Raw genomic sequence first — 15,132 nt, 5'->3', positions numbered from 1 at the left:
AATTCCTACAAACCCCCTCTCACATGAGATAATAGTGAGTGCACACGCCCCATGTGCAGAGGCTGTAGTCCTCCAGGTGGGCGGCCTGGGTTCAAGTCCGACCTGTGGCTCCCATACATGTCATTACCCACTCTCTCTCTCTCTCTCTCTCTCTCTCCCGGATGTCTGTCAGTCACGTCTGAAATGTCTGTGTGAGTGAATATGAGTGTCATGTTACATATTAAAAAGTCAACTTTAAGCTTCAGACTCGACTATGCATCATTTCACACTGAACCCTCTGAAACTCCCTGAGGCCCCTGTTTGGGAACAACCGGTCTGCAGGAGGAAATTCAGATGCTTAAACCAGCTCATCACAATGCACACACACACACACACACACACACACACACACACACACACACACACACACACACACACACACACATCTGCTGACATGAGCCGCTCACAGTTTATAATGGATGACAGAGCTCAAAGGATATGTGGGCTCTGGTGATATTGTCTCTGTGAGGGTGCTGATTCTATAACCACAAATCAGATTGCAGATGGCAGACTCTTCCTCTCCCTCTCGTCCCCCGAGTACACAAAACAGAGCTCATCCCTGAGGGGGCTCGAGCACAGTTGTGACAATGATGCGGAGGATATAAATTGAGCAAAGCAATATGCCAACCTCGGGGATAAAAAAAAAAAAAACAGTGCGTGCTGGCAGACATACACCCTGCAACTCCTCAGTGCTAATTCACAACGACGAGCTGATATGACGGCCTGATAACGGTGAGGTGTGTGAGGTTAATCATGAGACACTTTGCACATTGATTGATTACTGTAACGCGTTGTTTTCTTTCTCTACGGCAAAGCTGGGCAGAGCAGATGTCTCCCTGTAGTCCATCAAGCTCGCCGGCTGTTTGTTAGTCCTGGAGGACTTGCTCGGGGCGGAACAAACACCTCCACTGAAGGGGGGAGGATGATGAAGGATATCAGGTAGCTCACAATCTGTCAGCATCAAACTCTGAGAGCTCGGCAGAGATGCAGGAGGAAGAGCTACAAAAAAATGGAGCTTTTAGCAGACACTTAGGATTCTGCCAGATTCCAATTGAACCAGAAACCAAAAAGGATGTTTGAGGATCAGTAATGTTTGAACTTTCTCTCTATCTGCCTCCCTCCCACTCTCTCCCTCTCTCTCTCCCTCTCCCTCTCCCTCTCTCTCTTAAATTCATTCAAGGCCTTTTCTCCCTCCGGGCTTTCCTCACATGGCCATTTCACGTGGGAGTGTATCAGAGTTCTTTCTATGACTGCATTAACTTTGGCCTTCAGAAAGAGCTCTCTCCCTGTCTCTCTCTCTCTCTCTCTCTCTCCTCTCTCTCTCCTCTCTCTCCCTCTCTCTCCCTCTCTCCCTCTCCTCTCTCTCTCTCTCTCTGTCTAAAAAAAAAAGACAAAAAGGCCTCGCCTGCAGACCATTTAATCATAAGCTGTAGCCCACTTTGCCTCTTGAAGTGCACTTGCCAATGAGATTCAGCGCGGTGTGATGGAAAACCTGCCTCATGCTGCAGCGATTCGACGGGCTGTTGATCCCTAATCAATCTGTTTTCCTGTAAATCTTTTTTTGTTGTTATGATTAACACTTTAATGCATTTTTCAAATGTTACTGTAGTGGATAGAGCCAGAGACCGAGGAGAGAGAGAGAGAGCGGGGAACGACATGTAGTAAAGGAGCCACAGGTCAAAATCAAACCCAGGACGCCCGCTTGGAGGACCACAACCCCCGTTCATGGGGCCAAGCTATAACCACTAGGGCTAGGCCATTGGTGCTCCTCATTTAAACATTTTAAACACCTGGTGTAGTTTACAGCTCTGTGACTTAAAGGAAGAATGTGCGACATGTTCCACATAAATACAGCAGAAATCCAGTATCTCCTGTGTAAATGTCTCTCTGAGTCATGACTGTCTACAATGAGTGAGAAGCTCGAGTCCCGCTGGCTGTGTTGTTGTCAGAGCCGTGTTTACATGGACGGGACGGCCAGCTCCTCCCCTTGTGTATAAAAGCTGTTTTAATGAAGGACTAGAGAAGAAGAAGAACATACTCACTGATTATCTGGATGTCAAGTAGAGAGTTTTTAGATCACCATCATTCTGTTTCACTTTACATGCAATATGAAGCTACGAGCTAACTGAAGAGCGCTAGCATTAGCATGCTAACACAATTCAAATCAAAAAACTTTATTTGTCCCCGGGGGGCAATTCAAAGGCACACAGCGCAGTAAATTAACAACAGTGCAAGTACAAAACATTTTAACCTAAATATAAAGTGACAATTTAAATACAACTTAAAGCTTAAACTTAACTTAAAAATACAAAATATAAAAGAGTAGATATAAGTGGACAGTGATCAGACTAACAGATGTAAACAGATGTAACCATAACTATGTGCAGTAGTGACCAGATGTAAACACAACTATGTGCAGTAAACGAGAAATAAATATATATATACAGAGCTATATGCAAGTAGGCAAATACTAAATGATAAGTTAATAAGGGGCATGGTGAATAATGGAACAACAGAACTAATATAAACAATATAACTGTAAAGGTAAAAATGAGATAAATAAAGTGACTGTTGTGCAATGATGGATAAGAACAACAGGAATAAAGTAACCAGAGCTGTATGAATACTGAAATAGAAAGGCTAGAATAAAGTGCATGAGAGCAGATAAAGCAGAGGCTGTTAAGGTGCATGGTAAATGGAAGGAAGTAAAAAAAGCAAAGTTCACAGCTGAGAGTCTGCATTGCACCTGTGTCCAACAATGCAGGACACAGGTGACTGCAGCTCGAGCATAGTACAATTTTGTCCGCCACTTGCGCTTAACACCTTCATGTGAACGTGAGTGGAGAGGGGTTGGAGGTGTGTCTCTGGAGGAGAGCGGAGGCTTCAGTATGGAGGAGGTGTGGCCAAACAGCAGTTTGTCCTGCTGGTGCTCAAGTGCAACATCTACTGGATCAAAAAGTCGCACATTCTTCCTTTACCTGACATGATCAAACAAGATAATAACATGAGACATGTGATATTTAATTTTCTTTGACCAACGACAAGGACAGTGGGGGTCCCCAGCTGAAAAGTATGGGAACCCCTGAGCTACACAACGTTATTAGAAGAATATGTGTCTTTATATAAATGCTACATGTAGTTGAACAGAATCACAATCTGAACTGAAGAGTGGAGAAGAACATACTGGAGAACAGGAAACATAATGCAGCAGGTTCATTAGAGCACAGAGATGGTAGAGGTGGCGTGCAGACAGTCTATGGTCGTGCAGCGATCACAGAGAATAAACATCACCACCCCCTCCCACTCGCTCCAGGTGAATTCTCCTGATTATATCCTGCTGAGTTCTCACATCAGCTCACTCTGACTTTCTGCAGAATAAATACGAGGAGGCTGGAGGAGAAACTCCAGGTGAAGAGAGAAACATTCAGCTGGTTGTGTTCACACATGACGCTCAGCAGGAAACTTTTTTCAGAAGTTTTGTGCAGGTGTGAAAGCACTTGTAGTTAGTGATATGTTTGACTGTTAAAAGACCATAGGAGATGGTTTTTTATTGCTCTAAATCTTTCTCCTATAAAGTCCCTCATGCTGATGGAAGCAGCCTGATAAAATATGGAGAATAATGTTCTCGTGACCAGGTTCCGATGGTTTATTTGTTCCCGAAAGCAGCTTAGATTGCCTTGTCGACAGTTTTCTGTCATTCAAACAGAACACTTCGTATTGACAGAGAATAAGTCGTTGAGCATGCAGCTTTTTCTGCAGCCGCAACCGGGGATGGAAAGTCAGACGCCGACTTTCTGCAACTCCAGGATTTGCTGCGGCAGCCTCCCTCGTTAATTTGCTGGAATTAGACACGCAATAACTGGCAGCTTCTGCACTAAGACTACAACCTGGCTGCTCACGAGGAATCACAAAGTTCACGGAATAATAAACACGAGCCATGGGGCATGTCAACACGGAGCAGAGGTGGGGGGAAAAACAATCTGTCAGCGCGTCAGAGCATCCATCACTCCATCACCGCTGATTGCAGTGAGAGGCGTGATGCTGCACAGCTGGCTGATTGTCTATAAAACAGCCGCTCCTCAACTTTTTTTCACGCCGAGGACTCCGACTCAGACAGGCTATTTGTGAAGCATCCCACAGATTAATGAACGGCTGGATGAGTTTCCACGTTTGATAAATGAGAAACCTGGTGAGAGTCAACTGTTGGCGTGTGACGTGACGCCGCTGAAGGTCCCCCCAAGGTCCCCCGGATCCAGCAATCACTGCTCCATACGTCCCCGCTCTGTCTGCCTTTTTTTTTTTTTTTTAAAGAGATGATTTAGCTCCCAAACTACCCATATAGGTCACAGCGATGCTCTGATTGTACAGTCTTTCGCTCCGTGGGGGAGAAAAAACTTTTATTCATTCGAGACTTGCAATCGATGTGACTTGTCTGTGAAGTGGATCAATAAGACCCCTCTTTGAAATCATCAATCACATCGGTGGTGAATTTAAAAAGCGTAATTAGGAGCAGCGTCCTTAAACATCCTGTATTGACGTCTTCTTTGGAATGGAGAAAGACACCATTCTGCATCATTAACTTTGTATTATTGCCTGATGGAGCCTGCTGCTGCTACTTCCCCACCTGCTGAACTGAGAGCGCAGTGTGTGATTGGGCTTTCACACAAAATTTCTCCCCTTCTTTTACAGGCGGATGGGGGAAGTGAAGCTTGCAGGCCTTAAATTGGCAGGAGTATTGTAATAAGCTCGGTCCTGTACTGGAAGCCTGCAGGCCGTGGAGTTACCCTGCACAAAGCTTTAGTTCAGACATTTTTGCAGAGCTGAACGTGTGTAATTTTCCCTCTACAATCAAATGATTTGATTACTTTTGTGCAGCTTCTAACCTGACATGACGTTCGCACACGCTCTCATAGCTTGCCACAGTCCTCAGTGTCGTCCATCTGTCTCCCTCTGGTAATAAAACCCTATCAATACTGTGCAGAGGGCAGGTGGGCGGTCGTAATGGAGTAATTTATTTTAGTTGTCACAGAAATATAAGTCTTTGATTAGGGAGCTCGACACATCAGGCTACACAAATAGAACCTTTCATCAAATCACAAAGCATGTGACACTATTGACCGTGGAGGCTTCGCACCGGGTTTATCTTCCTCAGTGAGGGTTAGAGAACAATATGTGAGGAGCACAATGATGCAAAACGTGAGGGGGACACAGCAAGAGGCACAGTGTGGGCCACTTTAACACTTTTTAACATTAGGCGATGTAGAGACTTGTTTTTTATGGAAGGTGAAATGAAGATGAGGTGCAAGAAAACACAATTATTTAATGACAAACTGAGGGTTTACTTCACTGAGACACACACTGCATTTACTCCAGAGAGGCTCCAGCAGGGGGCTCCTGAAGGCTGATAATCATTAAAGGTCACATATTCTCCTCTTCTTCAACCAGTTTAAATAAGTCTCAGAGCTCCTCAAAACATGTGTGTGAAGTGTCTTCTTCTAAATCCACTCTGATCCTGTATTTGATCATGTCTATAAACCCCTCTATTTCAGTCCTGCTCAGAACAGGCTGTTTCTGTGTCTGTACCTTTAAATGTAAATGAGCTGTGTCTGACCACGCCCCCTCTCTGGAAGGGCTCGGGTGTCTCTGTCTTTCTCGCTCCATGTCCTATTGTTTACGGTGAGAAGGCAGACTCAGAGGGCAGAGTGTCACCCACCTGGGGGAGGGGTTACTGCCCTTTGTGATGTCATGAAGGGAAAATCTCAAAACGGCCTGTTTGAGCACACATTTTCTGAAAAGTGGAGCAGGCAGAAGACGGAGAGGATGGACTTTTCTCATCATTGGGGGGTTTGTAGACGGACTAGAGACACATGTTAGTGTTAGAGGAACATGGAGAAGTGGACAGCAGTGACCCAAAATGTGCAAATCTTGCAATGACAGTAGGAAACCTCCCTTAGGGTGGTTGACAGCTCCCTTGACAGCACTCATTGCCTGGCAGACATGATGTTAATGAACGCTGGTTGGAGGGCCACCCAACTGATTTTTGCTTAGGGCCCTGACAGGCTCTAGACTTTGCCACTGGAGTTGTGGACTCTTTTTGTCACAGTGGGGCTGCACACAGGGGGGCTCCTGAGCTGGTACTCTGGAAGTGACTCCAATAGCCCTCGCTGCAACACGTGGAATGGATGTCTGACCCATTCCTTTATCTGGCCTGACCCATTACGAGTGACGGGGAGGTTTTCTTTAAGTAATCTGTGGTGAGGACCCACTCAGTGACTTGGCAGCTCTCTGACAATCAGACTAATTTCCATACTATGGTCCGTACTGGGACTTGAACCGGCGCCCCTCCAGTTCCCGCCAAAGTCCCTACAGACTGGGTGAGCTACTGCGGTATGACCCAGAATTTTTCTTCTTCTTCATAAATGTTCTGTTTGGCCATTTTAAAACCTTTTCCACGAGTAAAGGAAATAAATAACTGAGCCTGATATATTACCCAGACCGTCTGTCTCGTCCACCAAATCAAACTAATTGACCGCTCACTCAATCAATCAATCCCAGGTCACTTCCTGCATTTGGCATTTGTTTTGCATCTTGTAAATCTGTTTTCTGAAATATTCATCTGTTTTGTCCTTGGTGAAAGTGTTTGTAATTTTATTTTATAAAATCTAAAAAATGTCTCCAAGCTTTGTGAAAGGGTTTCACACTTATTAAATTTGCCTTTCCACATGGTAAAAGTTATAAAAAATATTAAGTTGTCCAATTAATTCTCAGACAGCCTGTCCCTTTAAATCACTCGGCTCCTCCTGCGCAGCGCTCAGCTCTGTCTGGAACCGTCCCAGGGAGTGCGCATGCGCCGGAAGTTGCTGCCGCAGACAGCAGCAGCAGCAGTGATTCGGCAGCGCAGGGCAACGGGAGAAAATCAGTCCGTTTTAAACCATGGCGACGTACTAAAAGATGCCTTTCGCAGAGGTGAACGGAGAGTAAGTAGTTGTGTCTTGATAACACGCCTGCGGCTCGATGCTGGCTGACATCCTCTCAGATTGGGGCATAAATGAGCAGGAGAGCTGGAGAGGGCAACAATGGGACTGTGTATGTTTCAGACTGACTGACTGGCTAGGTTAGCTAGCCAGGAGCCTGGGCAGTCAGCTGGCACTCTCCACTGGCAACATGCAGGCTTTAAAGCTACTGTACTGGTTCCCTGTAATGTCCGTGTATCTACTGTAAATATGTGAAAGCTCAGCTGCATGTGTGGAGCTAAGACTATCCTGTTTGGACTCTAGAAAAAGTCATGATTTGTTGTTTAAAGCTTGTTTTACCTGATCGAAATAGGGCTTGTGTTATTGGGCTTGTTACCTTTTCGTGTCCTGCAAGATTAAATCAACCAATGAGGATCCATTTGAGCACAATTTGCCTGCAAGGCCATCACCATAATTGCATCTTCATTAGATTTTTCATTAACACGATGCAGACACCTCTAGGGAGAAGTAGGCTCATGGTTAAGGAAGCTCTCCTGGGAAAGGGAGGCTGTGCATGAAGTTGGGAGTGAAGTGTGGTTATCTCCTGCTATTCTCAGCTTGCATAGTGTGCTAGCTGTCACTAAGTTGTCTCTCCCCGTGCTACCATCTGATATGCTCATTAGGACATGCATGCATACATCCATATTTAGAGTGTCAGTCGTCTTCACGTGTGATCCAGATGTTGTGCAGCCTCCCTGCTCCCCTGCCTGTCTGCAAATAGCACCTCCTAATATAACAGGGGAGGAAAGTGTTTCCACCTGCAAAGGCAAGTGTTAAAGGTGATAACAAAAGGTTGACGTCACCGGGCTCATCCTGATCCTGCTGCACAACTGAAGAGGAGGTGGAGAAAGAGGAGGAGGAGGAGGAGGAGGAGTAGTTTCAGAGGAGCTTTTTTCTTCTTTTGCCATAACGTCTAATGGTTCGTGTCTGGAAGGAAGGAAAGGGCTTATCTCTGATCAAATTTCGGGTAACCTAAGGGCACACTTAACTAATGGGATCCTATCGATGTGCCTCCCCCCTCCGAGCTTGATCTTTACACGGAGGAATGTTAATGTTGCCACAGCCTGTGTGTGTTGTCTCTGGCTGCTCTGAGTCTGGCTTTATGTTGCTGTAGTTGCTCTGTAACGTCATGGAGATGGACGGATATGATTAAAAACCCAAACTTCTGCGGCTGCCCGGACTATGGAAGTGATCAGGGTTTACTCTGCACATGGTAAGATGATGGAAATGTGCCATTTTGTGAAGTAAAAACTCTCCCGCCTTCCTCTGTGCATGCCCATTTTGAAGCTTAAAAAATGATATATTCCTCCTTTACCTCCAACAAGGCTGAGAGCGTTTTTTGTTCACGACAGCAGGGAGGATGTGCTAAGTGACATCCTGTGCTTACTCCGACAAAAGCCTGACATTACTCGCCCAAAAGTGCAGTTTAGCAACGTAGCTTTCTTCCCCTTACATTTTCCGAAGAGCAGATAATTAAATTTCAGACCTTGTTGTCTGGGAAACTCGGGCCCCTAGACTCTGTGCAATTATCGTGTAGAAGGAGGAACCCTTTTTGCATCGGGGTGCTACGTTTCCCAGCACAATGAAGATTAATTAGGTCTGAGAAACAAATGACTGTAAGGCCTCTCCCCCATCTGTACAACGCAGGTCGCCAGTAATGACAGTAATCTGTGGATACTCGGGTACATGCTTGGAGTCGTTTGCGGCGGCGTCTCTGTGGTCAAAGTTAGATTTCCGTCGCTCTCCGATGTTTATTTACTTCTGTTTAATCCTGAAGAATACGGAGTGTGTGTCTCTGTGAGTTAGAAGAGAAGCAGACGAGCCTGAATGTCAGGAGCGCCTGGTTTATTAGTTCATGTCATGCTGGTCAGCTTTGTAGAAAATTACAGCCTTCCTCCAAATTGAAATAGCACTTGAGCGCATGTGTTAATTAGATCTCTGCGTGGCGTTTCAAAGTGTCTCTGCTGCTCTGGCCGTGAGTCATGTGCTGACTCTTTGACCTGTCACTGCAGACCTCGAGGCTTCGCTCAGGGCCAACCGTCAGGGAAGCAAGTTTGCCTCGTTTTTGTTTTCGTCACGGCCGACCACTAACAAATCTGATGGAACGCATTGATTCACATTGTGGACAGAGGACGATCATCTCCTGTAAAATACTCGTGTAGCATCTTTGCTGCTTTAGCCTCTCGGGCGACAGATGCCTGCAGACGAGGTTAAACTATTGCAGGGAGGAAAAAAAAGCGAATTGTGCAGAAGTTGGACACCTACGTGTTCGGGCTTACTTGAGTGGAAGCTTTAAAGTAGTGAGTAGAGTGTAACATTAACTCCCACTCTGTTTTCCTGCATGCTAAAACTCTCCGTATCAAACTTTATCCTTGTAAGCAAATTGCACCGGCGAGCGAGCAGCTTCCACTGAAGCGGGGATGTTTGGTGATTCTCCACGTGACATCCAAACAATCAGACTCCCAACATTAGGCTGCTCTCAGACGGCAGTAATAAGAGGATAACATCAAAGCCGTGCTTTATTTCTCACAGACTTCACAGTGAGACTATGAATAACAGATCACAAGGTACAAAGAGTCAACCAGAGAGCCTCTGCAGCTTTTATGTTTCAGCTGTTTTTTTGGGGGGGATTCACAGGGCGCTCATTAAAACACATTGATTAGTAACAGTGCTGATTCTGTGATTGTTGACTGGAACGGCTCGGCTAACCAGCGTACTTTTTGATGCAATGATTCTCTGTGCTGGAGCGAGCCACTTGGCCGAGGCTCATTTGGGTTTATTCAAAGCCAGTCATTTGATGTAGCGTTTTAGAGACGGTGCTTGAATTGGAAATGTGTAACCGCACGTTCATCCCAGTGCAATACATTTGTTTCTTTCATATTCCAGCGGGGGTCTGTGTATGATAAATCTCCTGCAGGTGTCTGTGAATTTGATTTGCATGGCTGATTTTTTATTTTCCTCGCTCTGCTCGTCTCAGATGCATTTGTTGAATATAATCCATTAGCTAAATGAGGCTGCCACCCCTGTTCAGAGATTTTCCAGGTACCAGCCGGCTCCACCTTTCAGCCGTGCAGTCACCGGGGCAGCTGTCAGCCCACACTCGCCCACTCAGCCACCCACCACTCAGAGAGAGAGAGAGAGAGAGAGAGACTTTTCTGTGAGGCCACCCGATGTCTCCTCAGCTGTGTGAGTGCGGTTTCAGAGCGGCAGCAGATGTTTGCTCGCCTTTGTGTGAGCGGGCAAAGTCAGGAGACCCAGTCTGAGGGTCAAACGCAGGTCAGGCTAGGAGGAAAGAACTGCGGCCACATGATACATCCCGATCAGGTGTTTGGGGACATCATGGGCGACTTCTGGATACCTCCGAGGACAAGCCACTGACCTGCCAGGCTCAGGCTGTGGGTCAGCTGTTACGTGGTATTTAGTTTGGTTCACAGGGTTGACTCATGTTGTGCCAAGTCACCACAGGCGGTACGGCTGATTATACATTCAGTTTGTGTCTTTGTTTACTACTTTTTTGTGGCCTTTAAGATTTTTTAGTTTGCATGAAATTGCAGGTAGGGCCGGAGGTTAAAGGTCCTAACTGATGGAGAAAGTTCACAGATGTTCTTTTCAGTGATCTCAAACATGCATGAAATAATTAGTGCATCACTGGAATCACTTCAGAGTGTTTTTTTAAGATCATGCTGTGTAGAAGGAGTGATGCCTCCTCAGGGGATCTTGTATGATGTCACTCGGAGACAGACGTAAACTGAAGTGACAAAAACTACTCGAGATGACAGTAGAGTAGATCTCTCTCTGTCTTTTGCTGGTTTGCTCTGTCGGGTTGTAAATATTCACTAAATGTGATCTGGACGATGGCCTCATTCTGAACTGGTGTCGTGGTTAACAGGTTTTGCTGCTGGTTCTCCACACTGCACGGCGTCTTAGATCTCTTGAGACGCAGACGTGTGACCTTTGACCTTTCTAGAGAGTGAAGATGGCGTGAGGGGGCTTACCTGTAAGCAGTTTGTGGCTTAGCAGAAACAACAACCTGTCTGAAATCACTGAAGCTATTTATAATGTCCGCCTTAGAAATCAAGTCATTTGGACTTAAAGGCGGAGTCAGTAGAAATGTTTGTAAACATTCAAACTGGGCCCCTCCTCCTGGGATCATCATCCCCAGAAGCTCACCCTCACTGCAGGACGTAGTGTGCACGTTTACTGCTTGTAGCTACACTGCAAGCTAACGCACGCTAGCACAAGCTAACAGCCGGTGTTTGTCACCTGCCTGTCCAACAGGAAACAGACCAACTCCACGTCCACGAGTAAAAGACAACACAAGGTTCACCCTGGTTTTAGAACGAGCTTTATCCACTTGGTGTTTCTCCTCACTCTGATTATATTTTCTCTTCTTTGCTGCTACGTTACGATGTTATCCTCTTATTACTGCTATGATCTAGATTTGTAGTCATAAATATTGAAGGTGCACAGATTGGTGTCAGACTTCCACAGTGTCGACATTTTCTCTCATGTTTGACAATGAAAACAATCAAAGTTTGTCAAACAAGTGACTTCCTCTGCCTGATATAAAACCTCGTCTCTCAATCAGTAGTTAGGTGTACTATATACTTTAACATCAGCTCATGCCATGTTATTTACCCATGTCTGTCAACAGGGCCGATATTGAACCGGTGCATCATGAATACATTATAAAATGTTTTTAATCTGATTTGGGACGGGTCAGATGTCTGCGAGCTGTTCGGTGGTGTAAGTCTGGATCTTTAAACCTCTTACATCACTCACATTCGCAGATAGTCAGGGCCTAACTTTAGGTCCCAAACCAGATTGAAGTTTTTCCAGTGCTGAACTCCTGTACTCCGAGGCTAGTCTTAGCCTGCAGATCCAATTAGGGCACACAGCGCCGCTCTTTCTGGGTAGATCGCCTAATCAGCAAACCAGAGGCCTTAAGCTGCAACCTGACGTTACAAACACCGGAGACCGAAGGGCTTTTCTGAAACTGTTGTGTCTTCAGCTTGAGGGCAATCAGGGAGAAATCTAAGCCTCCTGGTGACATTCACGGCATAAAGAGCAGCAGCAGCAGGAGGAAGAAGAACAAGGACGGGGGGGTTTAGGACAGCATCTGTCTGATCAGACTAGGCGCAGGCACTGGAGACGACAGCGCTGTTTATCCACCTACATCTCACAGGAACAGCAGAAGAGCAGATACTGTTATCTGTTTAAGGCACAAGATAAGGCTGCCTGAACCGGATCACTGACCCTCCCCTGACACCCCTAAATACCAAAAACCCTGTGTAATAAGAGGTGGACAGGCAAGCCCCATGTCACCCTTAAGTAATCTGCATGTGTGAGGTTACTGCTGCCCTCGCCCAGTGTCCATGCCGACTGCACATATCAGGGACACGACCACATAGAGGCTCAGACTCTGCCCCGGTCTGTGGGGTCAGAGAGGATGCCACAACAAAGCAGCAGTAAAGCTGGAGGGGATATGGAGTGCAGGGGGAGAGAGGGAGAGTGAGCTCACTGAGTGTCAGAGTACGCGCAGACATTAGATAAGGCTAAGCTACCAGAGGATTATAGAGGGAGGAGATGTAAAAGGCTGCCGGCTAATTGGGCTTTATTTTTAATATTTCAGAGGGTTCATTAGAGACTAAATTGGTGACGGATTTCAGCTCTGGCTGCAGTCTGAGAGTCTTTTTGGGACAAGCTTTGCAACCTGAATCAAAGCAGATAGATTGAGTTAAGGACTTTTAACTTTTTTTTTTGCTCACCAGAGTTTTAGATATGCACAAAGGTTATTCCAGCCTTGTTATCTTACATATATTTTAGTATTAATGTTTTTGAACATATATTTGGGTAACCTGAGTGTCTACTGACCCACAAAATGTGAAATAAACCCATCCAGTCCTTTGTTTGTGGTCTGCACAAGTCTTACAACACAGAGGAAAATGCTCTGTTTCCAATGTGCTCTCCTTGTGATGTCACAGTGGGATTCTGGTAAAAAAAAAAAAAAAACCCTCCCCTGATATCTCCACCCATGGACTCCACCCCCAGCCTAGAACAAAACTTTTGTGCAGGTCAGCCATTTTTATTCTCGCTTGCGAAGTAGTGATGTCTACTGGGAAAACTCAGGGGGGCAAACTGCATTTAAAGAGACACACACACCAAAACGGAGCGTTCTGAGAGAGCTGGTTTATATAGGGTCACAAACCTCCTCTGGTGCTTGATTCATGTTATATTTTGACCAAAGCACAGAACAGATGTTTAATTTAGACCACAGGGGACTGTTTGAAAAGGTGGAGAAGGAGGATAATATGTCCTCTTTAAGGATACTCTGACTCGTGTATTTTAGGTGTTCAGAATCCCAGTTTTCTTTTTAAAAAGTAAAAGTAGCTGTGTAAAACTTTGAAATTCAAAACTTTTGCTCTTTGTAACCTTTAGCTAAATCCAACAACCTGAGGGAAGCACACACACACATATCGTGGAGTTATCGTTTCCAGAATGACGAAGCAGCAGTGAGTGTATGTGAATGCCTGGCAGAGCAGCGGACGCTCCGAGGCTCGGTCTGGGTGTTTAGCGTCGAGCCGGGGCGGTACGGAGGCTGAGCGGAGAGAGAGCTGCCGAGGTGAGCGGCCGGTCAGCACGCGGCACTCTGCCATGACCCTCCTTCGGTTTATCTCGGCTCGCACCACTTCTCCAGGCCTCAGTGTGTGGGTGTGTTTTCTCTGAGTGTGTGTGTGGCGTGCTGGAGATGGAGCGGAGCTGAGAATGGGGCCCTTTATAACCTCCTAACCCTCTGGTCCTGTTTGCAGCCATTGTTGGCCACAGTGAATGGTATCTCCGTGCCTTGAAAAGTAACCAGATGACATTCTTCCTGTTGTTCAAAAGGGCCCGGGGTTGTGTTGTGAAAAGCGGCTGAAAGGATAGGCTAAGACTGTGACCTTCAGAGGCTAATCTCTGGCATGTCATTCAGTGCCTGTTTGAAGCGAATGCAGACCTTTTCTCCCTGATAGCCATGTACCAAGTCAAACAAGGCAGAAATTCCTCCCCGCTTTACAACAGCTACACTCCAGAAACAGTCAAGTTAGGTTTGATTGAACCTCCGCTATGAAAGGAGGGGACCAGAGGGTGTTTGTAGCAGCTGAACTGAATCGTTATTCCAGACAGGCAGTGTGTCTGACACCTACATTGTCCAAACAGTCTCTGCAGCCTGTGACTGAGCCCTCTGTACACAGACCTGTGGCATCAGCAGCCCCTCTGTACTGCATGCTGAAAATACCGCCGCTGCTGTGAAAGCAGCAGGGATGAAATGCACTTAGTGAGACAGTAAACATCGGCGCAGCTCTCAAACTAGCTAACGTTGTTTATGTGTGCTCCTCTCTGGCGTATTTGCTGTCTTCAGCTGGCTGCGTTTCCAGGAATGTGCAGAGATGCAGTTGTCGCTCTGCGGGGGGGGGAGGGGGGGGGGGGGGGGGGATGTTGGCTGTAATCACAGTTCAGAGTTCGGCTCTGTGGTTGGACTCGACCGAGCTGCAATCAGGTCAAGAGTCACGTTATCCTCCTGAACTGGAGGACAGCACTGGACTTTATTCTGCTTCATCCTCACAGGGTTTATATCATAAAGCTCACATAATACCAGACGGTCCACAAACCTTTTATCCCTTCCTGGTTTCTTTTCTGATACCTGGACTCGATTATTTGCTGATATCCAGTACTCTCTCCTCCTGCTTAAAAGTGTGAGCGTGAACTTATTTCAAGCTCCTGTAGGGAAGTCGTAGCTGGTTATGAAACTCTGATGACTCTTTACAAATGAAACAAGACCATCAGTCAGAAGATCAACTTTAGCTATGGAGTTATTTCAAATGTCTGTAACCGCTGGTAGGTGCCAGGCGAGGCGGTTTACAGCCCGCTGTTGGAACAGCCTCTGTTCGTTCTCGTCTTAGTAAAGCTTCTCTGGGAGTTGCTCGTTTGACATTTGAAATAGAGCAGGGTGAGATTTTCTGTCTGAAACACCACTCAAACCATCAAATCATTCTCAAACTGTGGTGCGAGTACCACTGGTGGTACTCTGGGAGTCTCAGAT

At 46.2% G+C, this 15,132-nt stretch overlaps 1 protein-coding gene and 1 long non-coding RNA gene across 3 annotated transcripts in view; both read left to right on the top strand.

Annotated features, from left to right (window-relative positions):
• Positions 1–15,132, top strand: part of LOC132988689 (uncharacterized) — a 124,940-nt gene that overhangs the window by 67,999 nt on the left and 41,809 nt on the right. The window lies entirely within an intron of this gene.
• The window catches only part of fam222ba (family with sequence similarity 222 member Ba), a 41,411-nt gene continuing 33,149 nt past the window's right edge, over positions 6,871–15,132 (top strand). The window contains exons 1-2 of one of the 2 annotated variants that reach the window (XM_061056222.1): positions 6,884–7,016; positions 8,167–8,265. The gene's annotated coding sequence lies outside the window, so the exon portion shown is untranslated. Of the gene's footprint in view, positions 7,017–8,166; positions 8,266–15,132 lie in introns of both variants that reach the window. The other variant, XM_061056221.1, reaches the window with a different exon arrangement.

The sequence above is a fragment of the Labrus mixtus genome, chromosome 14 (genome assembly GCF_963584025.1).
Source record: "Labrus mixtus chromosome 14, fLabMix1.1, whole genome shotgun sequence".
Taxonomy (NCBI): domain Eukaryota; kingdom Metazoa; phylum Chordata; class Actinopteri; order Labriformes; family Labridae; genus Labrus; species Labrus mixtus.
Note: the sequence above shows the minus strand (reverse complement) of the source record. Positions and strands in the feature narration are given on the sequence as shown.